The sequence below is a fragment of the Lactuca virosa genome, chromosome 8 (assembly GCF_052849685.1).
Source record: "Lactuca virosa cultivar CGN04683 chromosome 8, Lactuca_virosa_CGN04683_v6, whole genome shotgun sequence".
Classification (NCBI taxonomy): Eukaryota; Viridiplantae; Streptophyta; class Magnoliopsida; order Asterales; family Asteraceae; genus Lactuca; species Lactuca virosa.
In genome coordinates this window covers 56,619,159-56,627,406 of record NC_136433.1, presented here as the reverse complement: position 1 = coordinate 56,627,406, position 8,248 = coordinate 56,619,159, and positions in this window count along the sequence as shown.

The window sequence follows — 8,248 nt, the reverse complement described above, 5'->3', positions numbered from 1 at the left end:
AACTCCGTTGTCCAAATTATATAGCCCTATGATAAACACTATACCTATGAGTGGCTTTTAAAAAATATAAAAACAAATATATTGAAAAGTAAACACAAAATTAGTAATATTAAAATCAGTTAACCAAAAAGAGTGTAAAAACCAATTAGGAATCACAAACACCAACACAAAATTGGAATTATAATACAACTAAAAATTGATATTTACAAATGACGAATGGAAGATTGTGGAATTTTATCGCAAAAAAACATACTCGGGGCAATTTGCTTCTATTTAGAGATAAATGTCATAAAGGTTGAGCCAAAAAAAGACACCCTGAGCAAATAATCATAAAATCAAAAATAAGAATCCATCTTCTTCCCTTGACTGATGTAGATATTCAAACTAATCAGAAGTTCAATACAATAGAAGAATATTCAGTATACTTCCTAATCACAAAATCATAACATAAGAATTTAGAAAAGAACTCTAGAAATTTATACATAAAATTGTTAGTGAAAACTGTTCAACTTAAACAACCTAAAAAATATTTTGTAAATAGTTAAAAGTGATAAATTGTAGTGTCTTTCTAATAATGATTATAAGTTGGTTAATAAGGTTAAATAAGTATCAAACCAAAAGTGTAATCATAAATAAACTAAATTTCAATATTAAAATAGTATTTTTACTTCTACTTATAAAGTTATGTCTTTAACTTTTAACATATTATACTTAATTTATTAGATTTAATATGGTGTTGTATGTAACCATTATCAGTTTAAAGCTACAACTTTTGAACAGTTTAGACAAAATACTTAAATTGTTAATTTAAATATAACATTAGAAGGTCAACTTCAATATAATTTTCAGTTGCACTTAAAAACCCAAAGAATATTTTGTGAATAGTTAAAAGTGATAAATTGTAGTGCTAAATGCAAAAACTAAATTGTAATATCAATTTAACTAAAATATTTCCTAAAGATATTTTTATAATCGTTAAAAGTTTTCAAATAAGTAGCTTAAAATAACTTACAATAACAACAGTTAAAAATAACTTTATATAAATGATTATATTGTTAACTTTAAAATAAAAAAAATGTTTGATGTTTTAAATAATTATAATGATAGAAATTAAAACGTTAAGCAAATAAATTTTAAAAAATTAATTAAAAATAACAACAACTATAAATAACATTAAACCATATATTATATTTAATTTTATTCATGAATAACCCGCGAATAGAGGTCATTCAAAAGATTGAGATTATGCAGTTTTAATAGATGTATATATTATCATATAATTCAAAATAATCAATATATTATATCAACTTAGTATACGAATTATTATATCAAATTTAACAACAACATTATTGTTATATTTAAAAAAACATATATTTGTAAAGATTTCAGCTATATAGATGCTTCTGCGCAACGCGCGGGCATTCGCCTAGTTATATATAAGACTAGGTGAATGCCCGCGCGTTGCGCAGAAGCATATATATAACTGAAATCCTTACAATATATATATATATATATATATATATATATATATATATATATATATATATTTAAATATAACAATAATGTTGTTGTTAAATTTGATATAATAATTCGTATACTAACTTCATATGATATATTGATTATTTTTAATTATATGATAATGTATATATATATATATATATATATATATATATATATATATATATATATATATATTAAAACTGCATAATCTCAATGTTTTAAATGACATCTATTCGCGGGTTACTTATTAATAAAATTAAATATAATATATGGTTTAATGTTATTAATAATTGTTGTTATTGTTAATTGATTTTTTAAAATTTATTTGCTTAACGTTTTAATTCTATTATTGTAATTATTTAAAACATCAGACATTTTTTTTTTATTTTAAGGGTAACAATATAATCATTTATATAGAGTTATTTTTAACTATTGTTATTGTTAGTTATTTTAAGCTACTTATTTGAAAACTTTTAATGATTATAAAAATATCTTTATGAAATATTTTATTGAAATTGATATTAAAATTTAGTTTTTGCATTTAATACTACAATTTATCACTTTTAACAATTCACAAAATAGTTTTTTGGATTTTTTAAGTGGAACTGAAATTTATATTGAAGTTGACCATCTAATGTTATATTTAAATAAACAATATAAGTATTTTGTTTAAATTGTTCAAAAGTTGTAAGTTTAAACTGATAATGGTTTAAATACAACAACGTATAAAATCTAATAAATTAAGTATAATATGTTAAAAGTTACAGACATAACGTTCTAAGTAGAAGTAAAAATTATATTTTAATATTGAAATTTAGTATATTTATGATTACACTGTAGGTTTGATACTTATTTAACTTTATTAACCAACTTATAATCATTATTAGAAAGACACTACAATTTATCACTTTTAATTATTTAGAAAATATTTTTTGGGTTGTTTAAGTTGAACAAATATTTATATTTAAGTTGATCCTGTAAGGTTATATTTAAATTAACAATTTACGTATTTTATACAAATTGTTCCAAAGTTGTAGCACAGATTTCACAGGGTGAATATGTACAGATTCACAATGTGAATTTAAACAAATTAACAGTATGAATCTGAACAGATCATTTTTTTTATCAAATTTGATATCAATGGATGGAGGATAAAAAGTTATGAATTTCTATTTTTTTTTGATGAAAAATTTGCTCTAAAAGATGAGAAAAGATTGGTTTCTTGGTTCTAAGGTTTAAAATGGTTCCTTGTTGAATATATATATATATATATATATATATATATATATATATATATATATATATATATATATATATATATATATATAGAGAGAGAGAGAGAGAGAGAGATAGAGAGAGAGAGGATTGATCATTTGAGAACTCATACATTCCCGAGAATCAAACAAGAGTCGTTAGATCAAAATAATAGAAGGTCAAGATGATTTGTGGCATTTTTGTAAATAATTAGAAAAAAATAATGCGGGGGTTACCTTCATAAAATGGATCAGAGGACATTTTTGGGATAAAATAATTTAGTTCATTGAATTAGATTGAATACGATGGTTAAACAATATCCTTATACTCTTTCCCTGCATCTTGTCTCGTCTTGTCTCTCTCTCTCTCTCTCTCACACACACACACACCCTTTCATCCCACCTCCGGCCGTCTCACCTCCGACCATCCATATTCGATTATCTCCATATCGTTGACGACATTTGGTTTAACAAAATATGTGTTTCGAGTGAGTCGGATGCCTAAAATCGACGAAGATTAGTCGAAGATTACTTATATAGTGAAGTCGAATCCTATATCTATGACAGTAATCCGTCACTAAAAGTGTCGGTCGGTAATCTGTCACAATAAAAGTCCGTAGGTAATCCGTCACAAAACGTGTGCGTCGGTATGTCGTGACTATTCTGTCGTTAATCTTTCCGCCACTATTCCATGGTAATTCGTCATTAATTTCGTCGGTATTCTGTCGGTAGTATTTACCCACGAGGCTTTTACGACAGACCTAATTCCGTCGGTATTCCGTCGGAAATCGACTTTAGTGACGGATATCCGACGGATTTGGCCGTCGGAAATTGCCCAGTTTTCTAGTATTGAGATATTAAAGTATTGGATTAAAGGTAAGTATTAATAACAATTGATACACCATAGAATTAAAAAAAAAAAAGTTGAACACTCCTTAAAAAGATTTACCGTCCACAATTTTATATACTTCTATCGATATATGTTCTACAATTGCATACACTTGTATCAATACATGTTCTGTTTTTCTTGAAACATGGTATGAGATACAATAATAAACTAAACATTAACAGTGTCCCTCCAACCATACTTAAAAGAAATACAATTGTTTTTGTTTTGTGCTTTGTTTTTAATCACGGTTGAAGCCACCACCATCTATCTTTGTTGCGTTTGTTGGAGATCCAGCAACATCGCCGCCATGACCTCCTATCACCATGAATATATCAAAAAATGTCAACTTAATAAATTGAAAGTGGATTCTTACGAACCATTGTAACGATATTGTTTCTTGTGCAATGAAAGGTGTATCTACCTCGATTTTTTCATTAAAGGCTACTCTAAAAAATAATCTTTTGTGTGTAACGCTGTTTGTTAAATATACCTCATATGATTTTTCTACTTTAACTATCAAAACAAAACTAAAAACCCAGAAAAAAATATAAATGTGGTAAAAAGTTACCGGACTTTGTAGGTAATGTACCAATGCCAAAAATAAATCAAGGCATAGGCAGAGTTCGAACAAGTACATGTACTAATCTCAGACGCGCTCTTTAAACAGTTTAAACACTCACAACGTTCAAGGTTGGCCTGATATTGTCCTTCCATGTGAACTCCATAATGTATACCATGTATACCGATGTAATAACGTTCTTGGTTAGATCTACTTATTAATAGCGACAAGGCCCCTTCTAGCTTCTTGTTGAAGCAAGAACCACTAACGGAACTGCCATCACAATTTCTACCCGTTTTCACATGAATCTATTTGAATGCGGTAACTTCATACCACCGTAACAACCCGGGAGCTCGACTCGGGCAAAACTTCTATTCATTTTGCAAATAATTAGGATGGTGTTCGGATGTTGTCTTACACAAGTATGTCACTCTATGTTCGACAAGTAGCCAACACATTACTAGATCTGGTAACAGATTTATTTTTCCGGTCGGTGATTATTACCAACGGTTGTTGAAAAGAACTTATTAGTAAATGATTGAGTATTTGAGTAACAAGGGTTTTGAAAAGATGTTTTTGTTTTTGACAAATAATTGGATCAGTAACACTGCATAATCTCAATGTTTTAAATGACCTCTATTCGCGGTTTACTTATGAATAAAATTAAATACAATATATGGTTTAATGTTCTTAATAATTGTTGTTATTATTAATTAATTTTTTAAAATTTATTTGCTTAACGTTTTAATTCTATCATTGTAATTATTTAAAACATCAGACATTTTTTTTTTGATTTTAAGGGTAACAATATAATCATTTATATAGAGTTATTTTTAACTATTGTTATTGTAACTTATTTTAAGCTACTTATTTGAAAACTTTTAATGACTATAAATATATCTTTAAGAAATATTTTATTGAAATTGATATTACAATTTAGTTTTTGCATTTAGTACAACAATTTATCACTTTTAACTCTTCACAAAATAGTTTTTGGGTTTTTAAGTAGAACTGAAATTTATATTGAAGTTGACCCTGTAATGCTATATTTAAATAAACAATATAAGCATTTTGTCCAAATTGTTCAAAAGTTGTAGGTTTAAACTGATAATGGTTTAAATACAACAACGTATAAAATCTAATAAATAAACTATAATATGTTAAAAGTTAAAGACATAACGTTGTAAGTAGAAATAAAAATAATATTTTAATATTGAAATTTAATTTATTTATGATCACACTGTAGGTTTGATACTTATTGAACTTTTTTAACCAACTTATAATCATTATTAGAAAAAGACACTACAATTTATCACTTTTAATTATTTACAAAATATTTTTTGGGTTGTTTAAGTTGAACAAATATTTATACTTAAGTTGATCCTGTAAGGTTATATTTAAATTAACAATTTACGTATTTTATACAAATTGTTCCAAAGTTGTAGCACAGATTTCACAGGGTGAATATGTACAGATTCACACTGTGAATTTAAACAAATTAACAGTATGAATTTGAACAAATCATTTTTTTATCAAATTTGATATCAATGGATGGAGGATAAAAAGTTATGAATTTCTATTTTTTTTGATGAAAAATTTGCTCAAAAAGTTGAAAAAAGATTGGTTTCTTGGTTCTAAGGTTTAAAATGGTTCCTTGTTGAATATATATATATATATATATATATATATATATATATATATATATATATATATATATAGGAAGGATTATTTGAGAACTCATATATTCCCGAGAACCAAACAAGAGTCGTTAGATCAAAATAATAGAAGGTCAAAATGATTTGTGACATTTTTGTAAATAATTAGAAAAAAATAATGCGGGGGGTACCTTAATAAAATGGATCAGAGGACATTTTTGGGATAAAATAATTTAGTTCATTGAATCAGATTGTATACGATGCTTAAACAATATCCTTATACTCTTTCCCTGCATCTCGTCTCTCTCTCTCTCTCTCTCACACACACACACACACACACACACACACACCCTTTCATCTCACCTCCGGCCGTCTCACCTCCGACCATCCATATTCGATTATCTCCATATCGTTGACGACATCTAGTTTAACAAAATATGTGTTTCGAGTGATTCGGATGCCTAAAATCGACGGAGATTAGCCGAAGATTACTTATATAGTGAAGTCGAATCCTATATCTTTGACAGTAATCCGTCACTAAAAGTGTCGGTCGGTAATCTGTCACAATAAAAGTTCGTAGGTAATCTGTCACAAAACGCGTCCGTCGGTATCCGTGACTATTTCTGTCGGTAATCCGTCATTAATTCCGTCGATATTCTGTCGGTAGTATTTACCCACGAGGCTTTTACGACAGACCTAATTCCGTCGGTATTCTGTCGGAAATCGACTTTAGCGACGGATATTCCGTCGTGACTATTTCTGTCGGTAATCTTTGCGCCACTATTCCGTCGGTAATTCGTCATTAATTTCGTCGGTATTCTGTCGGTAGTATTTACCCACGAGGCTTTTACGACAGACCTAATTCCGTCGGTATTCCGTCGGAAATCGACTTTAGTGACGGATATCCGACGGATTTGGCCGTCGGAAATTGCCCAGTTTTCTAGTATTGAGATATTAAAGTATTGGATTAAAGGTAAGTATTAATAACAATTGATACACCATAGAATTAAAAAAAAAGTTGAACACTCCTTAAAAAGATTTACCGTCCACAATTTTATATACTTCTATCGATACATGTTCTACAATTGCATACACTTGTATCAATACATGTTCTGTTTTTCTTGAAACATGGTATGAGATACAATAATAAACTAAACATTAACAGTGTCCCTCCAACCATACTTAAAAGAAATACAATTGTTTTTGTTTTGTGCTTTGTTTTTAATCACGGTTGAAGCCACCACCATCTATCTTTGTTGCGTTTGTTGGAGATCCAGCAACATCGCCGCCATGACCTCCTATCACCATGAATATATCAAAAAATGTCAACTTAATAAATTGAAAGTGGATTCTTACGAACCATTGTAACGATATTGTTTCTTGTGCAATGAAAGGTGTATCTACCTCGATTTTTTCATTAAAGGCTACTCCAAAAAATAATCTTTTGTGTGTAACGATGTTTGTTAAATATACCTCATATGATTTTTCTACTTTAACTATCAAAACAAAACTAAAAACCCAGAAAAAAATATAAATGTGGTAAAAAGTTACCGGACTTTGTAGGTAATGTACCAATGCCAAAAATAAATCAAGGCATAGGCAGAGTTCGGACAAGTACGTGTACCAATCTCAGACGCGCTCTTTAAACAGTTTAAACACTCACAACGTTCAAGGTTGGCCTGATATTGTCCTTCCATGTAAACTCCATAATGTATACCATGTATACCGATGTAATAACGTTCTTGGTTAGATCTACTTATTAATAGCGACAAGGCCCCTTCTAGCTTCTTGTTGAAGCAAGAACCACTAACGGAACTGCCATCACAATTTCTACCCGTTTTCACATGAATCTATTTGAATGCGGTCACTTCATACCACCGTAACAACCCGAGAGCAGGACGCGGGAAAAACTTCTATTCATTTTGCAAATAATTAGGATGGTGTTCGGATGTTGTCTTACACAAGTATGGCACTCTATGTTCGACAAGTAGCCAACACATTACTAGATCTGGTAACAGATTTATTTTTCCGGTCGGTGATTATTATCGACGGTTGTTGAAAAGAACTTATTAGTAAATGATTGAGTATTTGAGTAACAAGGGTTTTGAAAAGATGTTTTTGTTTTTGATAAATAATTGGATTAGTAAACATCGTTTGGGTCTAAAATATTTGTGAAAAAAATTATAGGATGCAAAAGAAGTTATAAAAGAGAGGAATGCATGGATGAGGAAAATATGATTTTTAGATGAGTGAATTTTTAGTTGGGGTGTTTGAATATATATATATATATATATATATATATATATATATATATATATATATATATATATATATATATATATATATAAAGAGAGAGAGAGATAGAGATGAGCAGGATTTATTTTGAAAAATA